The following is a 12,835-nucleotide window of genomic DNA, read 5'->3' as shown; positions in this document are numbered from 1 at the left end:
GAGAGAGAGAGAGGGAGGGAGACAGAGAGAGACAGAAAGAGAGAGAGAGAGATTATAGTGACTCCCTCCAACAGATGAATTCATGGGTAAGCATCGGTCTCTTTACTTTTTGTTGCTATTCTGTATGCTGCCCTTGTGGAATCCGGTGTCCACAAACAGATGCATCGGGGAAGTAATAGGTAGATCTTTCCTTACCCCGTAACTAGGCAACTTTGCATCTTGCAACTCCCACCAATGCCCGACTCCACTCTCACCCCACCCTCACTCCCTACCCCAGCCCCAGGCTGCATGGAAGCCACAGGGCTGGAGGTGGTGCTGGCCTGCGCAGACAGGCCTAAGCTCTGTGCCCTTCCTAGTGGTCCAACCCCCAAACCCCACAGTGCTTTCTTGTCTCCACATGCCAGTGAGATTTAAAGAAGTCCTGTCTGAATAAACAAAGGCATGGCTCCGTTTTACATCAGCTGCGATCGGGAGTTAGTAAAAGAACATATTTCGAATGTGGACTTTGATATTTGATAATGATTTCACTAAAATATAGAAATATATGTATCAATGGAAATGCAACCTTTTGCACATTTTAGCACTAAGTTCAGAAGAAAACAAAATCAGAGGCGATTCACAAGATGGCTTGTTGGGGTCCAGATGCGTCACGAGGCTTTTGGGATTGCGTGCTGTCAAATGATCCGTTGTTAATCTTAATACAAATTATGCTGCTGCTCAGGCAGTTTTTTATGCCAGTATTTCTTCTGAGCCAGACCCAAGATGATTAATTTCAACTCACAGGTTCTACAGACATGGCCTGTGATGGCACACCCCCCCACCCCAGGTTCTCCTCGCTCTCACTAACCTCTTTCCAATTATGCTACTTAGAAACAAAGCCTTTGCTGGAACATGATTTTTTTTAAGGGATCTTTTAGGGTCCTAATGTTTGCAGGTGAGTCCCCGAGGCCTTTAGCTGCAGAGGTCATTGTTTTGAAATGATACAGTCCAGTGATGCAGCTCTGGACTAAATCTGCATGCTGCATTCGTGCATCTCTGAGTTGCTTTCAGGGTGGACAGTCTTCCTCAAGCAGGAGCTCATCAGAACAATTGCTTCTAACTTAGCACAGAGCACAGGCAGGCAACAAGCCGCATGTGTGTCTGCTGAAGCAGAAACTGCCTACCGTTTGAAACAAGTTTCCAGGTGCTTGCATAAGCATGAGAGTGTCTCTCTACAGGTACACCATTTCGTACTTTATCTGCTTGTGACCCAGCATTTGCATGGCACTGCATGGAGTCGTGTGTGCCATGTGCAGGCGTGAGTTTATGGACGAGACACCAAATGTCAGTCTAGGGCTGTGTTTGGCCTTGCTAGTGAGACTGCTCTTTCCCCTTGCCAGGCCCAAAAGGCCACGACCACTGCTTAGTTTTAATGAGTGCGACGTGAGCAATGAAAATGGTATAACGGTGGACGAGTTTGTTTCAAGAAAGTTACACAGTTATTCACATGGGACACAAGCAGGAACTGAGGTTTCTCCCAGAAACAAGTAGAAATGCACTAACTTTCTGAGTATTCTTAAAAGGGGAAAAAAGCCAGACATGGTGGGACATAATGATCAGATTGTACAAAGATAATTATTAGTTTATATATTTTTACTTTATGTATGTGAGCATCTTCCCTGCAAGTCTATGTATCACATGAGTGCAATGCCTATGGAAGCCAGAAGAGGGCATTGGATCCCCTGGAACTGGAGTTACAGATGGTTGTGAGCCGCCATGTGGATGCTGAGACTCGAACCTAGATCCTGGTGTGGTTAAGAGCAGCCATTGCTGCTCTTCAGTGTTACTTTTGATAGTAAAAAATAGAGACCAACAGAAATATTTTGACAGGTTATATATATAGTATGAATGAAATGTGGGGTTAGGAATGATTTCAATACCTATGGAAATGCCCCTAATAATTAAAATAAGCAGCTCCCCAAGACGTGAATGTGTTACAGAGTGGCTGATGCTGATCAGTGACAGAGAAAGTGGAGGAGCATCCAAAACCTTAGGAATGGCATTCTGTTTTATCAATGTTGTTTTTCTTTTCATTATTGACCAGGTATCCTTTTTTCTTATAATGTACATTCATTCTGACACCAGGAAAAATATTTTTTTAAGTAAGGAAAAGTCTCTGTTTTTAAAAGTAGAAGTCTGCCTTTTCTTTTTTAGAAAAGCAATTTAAGTCAAATTGACTTGCAGGTGAATGAGCTGATGCCGGTATTCCCTGGTGGCTGGTGTGCATTGGTTGTGCATTCCTGTGTCTGTGGATAATCCAAGCCTCTCTCCCACACTCTCATCCCTTACCATCTCTTCTGATTCTTGTAAAGAGCTAAGATCTCAACAGTGAAAATACCACTAACACTATAATCCCTGCCATTGCTTCCCCTCCCCACCCCTGTCTTCTCCAGTACACATTCTTGTGTTATTTCTTGCATTATTTCTTTGATCATGTCTCTTTCCCTGTGTCTCTCACCTTTAAAAAAAATAAATTTCTGTATCTAGTCATCATAATCAAGCCTCCTGCATCAATGTCTATTTATAAAACATAAATGTATTTCTGATGTGCAACAGCCTGTACTTAATTTGCTCGTCTGTTATATTTTCCCATGTTTTGTTGTTTCTCAAGAACATGATCTCTACCCCCATCTAGTTTTTGCATGGTGCCCAACTCTGTGTCTAAAACTCAAGGGTTTTTAATAAAATAAAAAATAAATTTCCACTTGGTGGAAATTATCAACACGTGGGCCAGAGAAATGTTTTCTGCTGGCTGTGGTCTTCCTGAGAACTGCCTCTGAGAGCAAGGGGGAGCTGGGAAAGTAAGTCCAAAGAGAAGCCTTTGTTGGGCGGGGCTTATCTTGACCTAGCAGAGTGATGGTGAGATTGCTGGAAAAGTAAACCCAACCACTGCGCCTGACAAACAAAAATCAAGCAGCAACTTTGAAGGAAGGAAACCAAAGGCTTGTGGCCCCAGCTGGTGAAGCGGGGATGCAGGCGACCCAGAGCACAAGTATAATTCCTGCACAAACAAATGTCACAGGTACCGGAAAGGTGATGTTAACTTCTCGCCTGGCAATGGCAGAACTGACTAAGCTGTATACTTCTGCTTTTTTCATGCATGTGTCATCTGTGTGAGGCTCTGTGCTTGCCCTGAGCAGGTATGCTTTCCTTTTTTTTTTTTTTCCAAAATGTGTAAGCTCTGCCAGTATCAACCTGTCCCCTGTAACATCGTGACAGGAAGATCAGACTTCCAGGATTCACAGATATCCTACGAATCTCTTTGAACGTCCTCAGCTTCAAAGTTGAGGCTTCACAAGTGGAGCCTCTTCCATCCCTTTCCTTAAATAGATGAGCTGACTTTCCCCAAGAACACATGTACCTAGTTCAGAGAGACAATACTGTCAGCAACACTGCCCCCCACAAAGTCAGCCACTTGACTTTGTGTCGTCACTTTCTGGTTTCTCTCCACAGACTATGTTTCTCCATTTACAGCACTACTGTAGAACTGTAAGTTGGAACACACCCTGGCTTAAAGGCATCTCTTCCCGAGCCCGTGACATTCACATCATTGAGAAGCCCAGTGACTTTGAGAGCTGCTTTTGGAATCTTTAAGATTTTGTGATCTTCTTTCCCTTGTTAGGTGTAATGCTATGAAATGTATTTGTGTGTGTGTGTGTGTGTGTGTGTGTGTGTGTGTGTGTGTTGTGTAGAGGCCAGAGGAGGCTGTCAGGTGTCCTGTTCAGGTGTCTTTCTCCTCCTTCACTTGCGACCAGATTTCCCACTGAAGCTGGAGTTAGTTGGAAAGTCCCTCTGATCCCCCTGCCTCTATCCTCACAGTGCTGGAGTTACAGAAACGTATAGTCATGCCTGGACTTTACCTCGGTGCTGGGATTTGAACTCTGGGCTTCATGCTTGGGCAGCAGGCACTGATTACTACCAAGACACTTTCTTACCCCTGATATATGGTACTAAGAAATTTATTTTAACATCTGGTAATATATGTTCCTAATATCCGGGCTTTAAGATATTTTTAATACTGCCTCACTTTTTTCTTCTTTTTATTGAACTTCTGGGAACATCTCCCTTTGCATTGTGAGCCTCCTCGATTGCTCTCCGATTTTCATTTCTTTTCTATTTTCCAGGTCTTTGTCTTTTTATCCCGTGTTCTATGAGATTTCCTTAACGCTGTCTCCCAACCTTGATATCAAATACTTCATTTTTAATTTCCACGTCTTCAATTTCTATAAGCTCCTTCTTATTCTCTGGCTTGTCCTTTATAACCGGAGAACACTAATTATCATTTCGAAATGAAGTTTTCTTCTGCTCTCTGCTTAGTCTGTTTCTCTGAGGCAGCTTTTTCTGTGTGGTCCTTTCATGCTGCTCCTCTATCAGAAGCTTTTCCTTCACCATCTCTGTAGGAAAGTGCAAAGGTACAGGAGAAGCCTTGCTCTTCATGGGCCCTTTCTCTGGGATGCCTGGGTTAGAGCCCAGCCAGTTCCCCGGCTCAGTGTCCATAGGTGACTTTCCCGTGGGCAGGACAGATGAGATTCCTAAGCTCACAGCTGATGTTAGGAGCCAAGCATGGGAAGGGAGTTGGTGGGGCTGGTGTTGGTGACAATGAGGAGTATGTCAGTAAGGGCTGGGGACATTTTCACTCACATCCTGTTTTCATTTAAAACAGTGGGTCCCAGAGTTCCTGAGTCAGGTGGCTTTGTCTCTGTAGAGTTGGGAACCTTTCTTCCACCATCCTGGGGAAGACAAGAGTCTACCTCTTCAAAGACCTTCAGCCCATTTCCCTGCAGGGACAGTCTAAACAGACACTGTGCCCTTTGGCTATCAGACAGTCCTCGAGGAATTTGAATTTCCTTAGAGATCTCATCCTATGGGAGGGGAAAGACTGAACCCCTCCCTAGTGCCTGCTAGAGGAGGAAATAGTCTCTCAGGAAGAGATTTCAGGCACTGTGAACAACTTCCCAGACCACTTTGCAGGACAGATGGACAATGAGACTAGGTGAATGAGACCACATCTTGAACAGGACAGCTTAGCTATATGCCTGTCTATTGCTCTCTGTTGACATCTGAACCTGACAGACTTGGTAAAGATAGGTATCACTGGGCTGCCTTGTCCCTTTTCCCACTTTTGTCATGTTGAATAAATCTCCTTTCCTAATTTTTATACTTTATTTCTTCATTTGGCATATTGAAGATGGGTAGCTAAGCCTAGCTTTTTAGGGCTTTGACCTTAATAACTTCAGCAATGCCCCTGCCTCCCACCTTGGTTTCTGATTCTTGTGTCTTTGCACTTTGAGTTCCACCTCTCCTGCTGCATGATGGGAATGAGCTCTCTCCTACTGCATGATGGGAATGAGCTCTCTCCTACTGCATGATGGGAATGAGCTCTCTCCTATTGCATGATGGGAATGAGCTCTCTCTGCGCTGCTTTGTTATCTGACTTTCATCTTCCAAAATGCCGTTGGCATCCTTGACTTCTCTTGCCGTCTCCCTTCCTCTCTGTTCTTCAATGCTTACATAATTTTCACTCTTTTATTGTCACTGTAACAGGGCACTTGAGAATGCCAAGTTCGTCTTAGACTTCTGTAGTGGTTATCAACACCTTTCTGTTCGAATATTAAGTATTGCCTGATATGGAAGCTTATTACAGCAAAATTCACATGATCGTTTCCAACTTCATGGCCATTAAGAAAGCAGAATGGGCTTGAACCAAACTCAAGAGACTCTTGTGGTGGTGAGTTTCTGATTGTTACCTTGACACAACCTCAAGTCGCATGAGAAAAGAATCTTAGTTGAAGAACTGTCTAGCTCAGATTGGCCTGTGAGGAATAGTTTTGACTGTTCAGTGATATAGGAAGATCCAGACCATTGTAGGCAGCTGCAGTTCATGGGTTGAGCCTCAAACTATGTAAGAGTAGAGGAGGTTGGCTAAGCACTAAGATAGCAAGCAAGCGAGGATCCAGGCATCCATTCTCTCTGCTTTTTTACTGTGACTTTGATGCAGTAAGGTCCCGATTTGACTTCCTCATGGTAATGGATTATAACCAGGAACTGAGAAACAATGATTCCCTCCTTACCTGCGTTGTTTGGGGCAGGGAATTTTATCACAGCAACAAAATGAAGCCAGGGTGACTCTGGACATTAAGTTTTCCAATCAGGAATGCATCTATTTAAGGGGACAGCAACACCAACCCTGTCCTCCAGCCAGTCGGGAGTAAAACCTCATAATTACATCCACTAAGTCTCTTACTGAATCTTGAAACTATTGACTTACTTCAAGGAGTGAGAACGATTTAGGTTCCATGACCCCAAGTAAGCCTATGGCACCCGGCGACTCAGGTGCCAGGCAAAGTATTGACAGAATGTTCATCACTGGCTCAATCCAGGCCTCCCACTTGAGGGAACTGGCAGGCGGAAATTCTCAGAAACCCACATAATATGAGAAAGGTTTCTCTCAATGGGTAAAATAAAATCATTTCCATACACATCCTGGAAGATTTTTTAAAATCCTGATTGACATTCTGTCAGAGTCTGAATATGAGACTAAGAAAAAAATGGCAAAAAGAGAAAGTTTGGGGAAAGAAATTAGTTTATAATAGTACTGTGGAAGGCAGTGGTTTTAATTGGTCCTCTGTGAGAATGCTCTTGAAAGGTGCTGTGGGACCAGCAGATTCCAGTTCATTCAGAGAGCTTATAACCCATAAGCAGAGGCTCCGGAGCATTTATGTACCTAAGAGTCACTGGGGAGGTGTTCAGAATGTGGATAATCACAGATCTGGATGACACCTGGGAATGTGCACTCCGGAGCCCACTCTCCTGCACACACACACACCCACACTCACACACATACTACACAACTGCTACCAACTCTATTGCTATTTGTAATGCAGAAATGGTACATAACACCAGAACACAGCAAAGTGGCCTGTGTTTATTTCATTGTTCAGTATCGAAATTTCCTTATGTATGGCAGTGCATTAGTTACAAAGCATCATGACCAAGGCTCATGGTTCCAGGAGGAGAAGAGTCCGTCAGGCCTCAGGGAAGCTGAGATGCACGTCATGAACCACAAACAGGAAGCAGAGAGAGTACATTGGCAACGGTGCAAGGCTTTGAATCCTCGTAGCCCAACCCTCACTAGTTACATACTTCCTCTGGCCAGGCCACCCGAACAGTGCTACCACCTGGTGAACAAGCATTCAGATGCCCAGGACTATGGGGGACATCCTCGAACCAGCACAAGCAATTATCAACTTTATAATTTGTGTGTGTGTGTGTGTGTGTGTGTGTGTGTGTGTGTGTGTGTGTAACATGCAACATTTAGGGAAGCCAGAGCAAAAAGTTTGGTGTCTTCCTCTAGTCCTGCTTCATTTATTGGCTTGAGGTAGGGTCTTTCACAGAACCAAAACCTCACCTTTTTTACTAAGCCAAGGGACTCCCGAGATCCTCTTGTCTACTTGTACTAAGACTAAGATGACGGTCATGCTCAGCCATACCTGACATTTTCTGTGGGTGCTGAGGATTCAGACTCATGTCCTTATGCTGGCGGGACACTGTTCTTGCCCACTGACCCATCTCCCTAGCCCCTTGTTGAATGTCTTATCAGGATAAAGCAGTATGTTCTCCACAGCTCCATCCTCACCACACCTCTCATAGTCAAAGGAAGAATCCTCCCTGATCTCTCCACGAATGGGTGGCTATTTGTCTTTCTTCCTTAGGACGAGGAGTGTGCTGAGTTGCCTTCCCTAGAATCTGCAGGAACAAAAACTGGCAGTAGAGTGAATAGTGGACATGTCAGAGGCGACATGGGGCTTGTGTAGCGAGAGAGAGAGAGAGAGAGAGAGAGAGAGAGAGAGAGAGAGAGAGAGAGAGAGAGATAGATCATCCTCAGAGCAAGACTGTTCTCAAATGTATTGGTAGGGCCATGGCTCTGTGTTCTAATGCATATCAAAGATGGAAGCTAGACAGCTCTCCCAGATGTCCCTGGGCTTTGAAAGTACTGAGACATGGACCACATGCCCACTTTCACTTCACCCTTCACTCTTGGTTCTCTTCCTCTCAAGCTGTAGTTCTTCAGCACCCTGGGCTACAGTCCAGGACCCTCTAAGGCTCTCTCTTGTATTTACAGACAGAAGGGTAGGTCTAGCTTTTCTTTCTAATAAAAGGCTACTAGTCATTAGGTCAACAGAAGAACGGCAAATTGTAAATCTTGGCCAATGAACTTTAAAAGAGATGTCCATATCCCATCAGCCGATGTGCAGCCCCAGAGTCCAGTCTGGAAGATAACGTGGGTTCCTTATTAGCACTGGACATCAAGTAAAATCTGCTGTTTTAGGATTTTTATTGCTGTAATAAAACACCATGACCAAATAAACTTGGGGGGGTGGTTTATTTGACTTACCTATCTTGAATCACAGTCCACCCAGGGAAACCAAGGCAGGAACTCAGACTAGGCAGGAACCTAGAGGCAGGAGCTCATACAGAGGCCATGCAAGAGTGCTGCTTACTGACTTGCTCAGCCTCTTTCCTTCCTTGCTTGCTTTTTCTTCCACTTTTTTTTCTTTTGCTGAAATAGATTTGCTCTCACATAATATATCCAGTGCACAGGGTGTCCTACCATGTCTCCTCCCTGTTCCTTCACACCCCACTCCCCATCCAGATCCACCTTTTCTGTCTTTCATTAGAAAACAAACAGGCATCTAAGGGATAGTAATAAAATAAGATATACAAAAATTAACACATCTGGATTGGACAAAACAAACAGACAGAAGGAAAAGAGCCCAAGAAAAGGCACAAGAAATGTATAAATGCAGAGACCCACTCATTCGCACACTCGGGAATACCATAAAAGCACAAGCCTGGAAGCTATAATATCTATGCAAAGGACCTATAATGAAAAAGGAGGAATAAATAGAATAAATTTAAAAATAAAACAAGAAATAAAAAATAGAATTAAAAAAGACAATTAAACAAAGGGAAAGAAAGGAAAGAGAGCTGTGATGTAACACCGTGAATCAAGGAGCCTCCAGAGCCACTGTTTACTTCTGTTTTCTGTTGGTGTCTACTGCTGGGCATGTAGCTACCCTTAAGAGTATTTGTTTCCCTTAAGGCTCCCTTGGAAAAAAGTAAATTTTTATTTGCAAGGGTTTGTCAATTGGAGCTAGCTTCTGAGTCAGGGATGAAGGCCTGTGTCCATTTCTCCTTCAGCTCTAGGGCCCCATCTGGTGCAGACCCATGCAAGTCCTGCTCATGTTGCCTCCGTCTCTGTCAATTCATATTTGCATCAATCCTATTGATTTAGAGGACTTTGGCTGGGTTTTGTTTTTTTGTTTTCTTTTGTTTTTGTTTGTTTGTTGTTGTTGTTATTGTTGTTGTGGTGGTGGTGGTGGTAGTGATGGCAGTGGTGGTAGTGGCAGTGTGGTGTGTGTTCTCCATCCCTTCAGGCTCTTAGATTCTTTCTGCCTCCTCTTTTGTACTGTTCCCTGAACCCTGACGGGAGGGATTTAATGGAAACATCCTTTTAGGGCTGAGTGTTCCAAGGTTTCTCACTCTCTGCATAATGTCTGGCTGTGAGTCTCTCTATTTGTTCCCATCTGCTGCAGGAGGAAGTCTCTCTGATAATGTCAGTCTGCTTCCTTGTAGAACTGAGAACCACTAGCCCTTGTGGTCCCTCCCCATCAATCTCTAACTAAGAACATGCCCTCCAGGCCTCTCTACATCAGCTCTTATGGAAGCATTTTCTCAATTGAGGTTCCCTCAGATGATTCTGCCTTATGTCAAGTTGAAATAAAACTGTACTAAATTCTGCATGCAGCCGGATGGTGGTGGCTCATGCCTATAATCCCAGCACTCAGGAGGCAGAGGCAGGAGGATCTGTGAGTTCAAGGCCAGCCTGGTCTACAGAGGGAATTCCAGGTCAGCATTAGCACCACACAGAGAAACCCAGTCTCAAAAAACAAAACAAAGCAAACTCTACCTGCAAAGGTGGTGAGAAAGACAAGGGTCAGCTCAGCCTGAACAAACACCTGAGCCCCAGGGAGGGAGCAAGCTTCCAGATGGCAGGAGGGCAAGCAGGAGCTGGCTACAAGCTTCGAGAGAGCGAGAGAGCCAGTGGGCAGGCATTCCAGTGGAAGCCAGAGGATGTTTTCCTAAAAGAACAATTTCAGATTGTAGCCAGGCAGGGGGGCTGCACTCACACCAGGAAGAAGTGCAGTTAAAGTGGCATGGGTGAATAGTTAGGGAGCTCTGTACTACTTCCAGTAAGGCTGAGAATCTTCACCTGGACACTGGCATTTAAGGGAGAAAGTCAGGCCTCTTGGTACAAACCTGTGGTCCCAGCATTGAGGAGGCTGAGGCAAGAAGGTCATGGGTTTGAGGCCAGCTTGGTTTTTATAAGAGTTAAAGACCAAACTATGGGCTATGTAGCAACTGTTTAGAAACCATAAGATAAAATTTTGAGGAAGAGTTCAGTGGTAGAACTTGCCTAGAATGTTTGAGGCCATGGGCTTGCTCTCCAGCAATAGAAAAATATCTAGATGGAATATTAGGGAGCCTGGGCACAGAGGCAGTCAGAGGAAACCATTAATAGAACTTGGTGACTGAATATATGACCAAATAAAAGGGAAATTATGTGAATGATTATGACTGTATACTGAATATTAGGATGATATGGTTTCTGAATGACACGTTGCATGTAAATCTTGATATTGTTTCTGTACTTCAAAAGCAATCAAAACACTTGCTATTTACCCTGCTATTATCTATTCTTTGTTAGCATTCACTTGTACTGTGTGTGCAAACATGTGTGTATGTATGTGGGGGGGTGCATGTACAAGAGGACAAGTAGCAGGAGTCACTTCTCTCCTCCCCGTCCATGGTACTGAAACTCAGGTGCTTTCCCTGCCGAACCATCTCACCAGCCATTTTTATCCAATTATTCCAATGAGGATTTCCCATCTGCTGATGTTCTGATGCATACACAGCAGAACATGTGAAGTTAGCTCATACCGTTCATGTCAGCTCGTACTACTACAGCCACAAATGGCTGATCCTGTTTTGTGATTGAACTTTTTACTTTTACAAGTGTTGAATTTCCCACCCACCCCCATAGATCCACAGCATTATAAAAACATTTGTTTTCCTTATTTAGAACAATAATAAATACCCATATCATGTGTTTTCTTTGCCTGTTTTTTTATATTAATTGATTATGTCTATTCTCTGAAGAGTACTTTGTAAAGGTGGTTATTGTTTAAGTATGTAAGAAGAACAAAACTTTAAGCAGTAGCTTGTTGTCTGAAGAGCTCCAGGAGATCCAATAGCCTCTTCTAGCCTCCATTGGCACCCACATGCACATGCACACGCATACACACACACACACACTCACACACACACTCACATGCATATACACACAAACACATGCACACAAGTGCACATACACTCTCTTGTGTATGTAGCGTGTCTGCACTCAACAAGCAGTCATAGAAATGCTAGCCGTTTCTAGAAACTACTAAACTCTTCTATTTTTATAAAGTAGAATAGCCCTGCACTGCATCCTGCTACTTGGGAAGTTTCAACAGGCCTGATCTTTGTGACACTATATTGTTGCATTTGATGAACTACATAAAGACTCAAACAAACGATGTCACATGACAAGAGATTTCCAGTGTGAGGTATTGAGTAGTATCTGCACCTAAGATCTTGCAGTTTCCCTGCCCGTTGCTATCTGTTGAGCAGTAACTAACTAGTGGCCTCCGTGAATATAGAAACTAATAATGCCCAATGAGTAGCAGTAATGTGTTTCCTGAGAGAGGTCCAGGCACACACTCACGGCACTATGCCCATATCTATGTTCTCTAAGTTCTGACCCATCTGAAGATGCATTTGAGTGGTCCCGTTTTGGACTTCAGCCAGTTCATACAAGGAGGTTCTAGATGTGTTCATAGGCTTGGTAGGCCAGGGACACATTCAGAGCCTGGAAGTAAGGCATTGATGCAAAGAAAAGGACCAGCTCTGACTGTCACAAGCCCCCATATCAAAAACCCATTCCAAGCAGAGGACCTGAGTCCCCCTCCCATGCTGCCGGCATGGTGGCAGCCCCCTTTACACCCTCTTCTGTGCATTATTGCTCTTTGCAACCATTCCAGGCCACAGGGAGCAGTCCTAAGTCCTTACAATGTTCCCTAAAATATCACTAAGTACAGAGCAGTGAGCTTTTCTGGACCGTGTGGAAAGAGTGAGTGATGGATAATGCACAGCGCCATGTGTGCGCCTGCACAAGTCCGAGCCTGTCTTGTGAAGCCACGGGCTGAAGGGTGGGTGAGTGAAGAGTTTAGTCTGAGCACACAGCAGTCTTGCCAGTGGATAGTACTCATTTTACTATCACCCATTAATGTGGCAGAAAAGGCTCAGGGAAAAGGTGTAGAAGTCATTTATTTGCCTTTTGTATCTCTCAGTGCAGTGACAGTTTTAGATGTCCCAGATTCTAGAACATAATCCATCCAATAAAAAAAACACACTCCAAGCCACAAATGAGAGCCATGTCTATGGGCCATGTTACAAAAGGCAAAGAGGAAACTGTTGGAATTAATTTTAATATATTGTCATTTAACATAATATATTAAAATACTTTGTTTTTCAACATGTGTGGTTTTTTAAAAAAAAAAAAAGAAAAAAAAAGAAGAGAAAAGGAAAAGAAAAAGAACACTGTTATATTCTTCTGTTCTTACCAAACCTTGGATTTGCCCACGCTCTTTATACATACAACACACTACATTTAGGTCAACCACATTTCAAGGGCTCA

General features: G+C 43.8%; 1 protein-coding gene across 2 annotated transcripts in view; it reads left to right on the top strand.

Annotated features, from left to right (window-relative positions):
* Nucleotides 1–12,835, top strand: part of Maml3 (mastermind like transcriptional coactivator 3) — a 419,869-nt gene that overhangs the window by 251,808 nt on the left and 155,226 nt on the right. The gene's annotated exons all lie outside the window — the stretch shown is intronic.

The sequence above is a fragment of the Mastomys coucha genome, unplaced genomic scaffold (assembly GCF_008632895.1).
Source record: "Mastomys coucha isolate ucsf_1 unplaced genomic scaffold, UCSF_Mcou_1 pScaffold16, whole genome shotgun sequence".
NCBI classification, from domain to species: domain Eukaryota; kingdom Metazoa; phylum Chordata; class Mammalia; order Rodentia; family Muridae; genus Mastomys; species Mastomys coucha.
The sequence above is the reverse complement of the archived record's forward strand: the minus strand, read 5'-3'. Positions and strand labels throughout refer to the sequence as shown.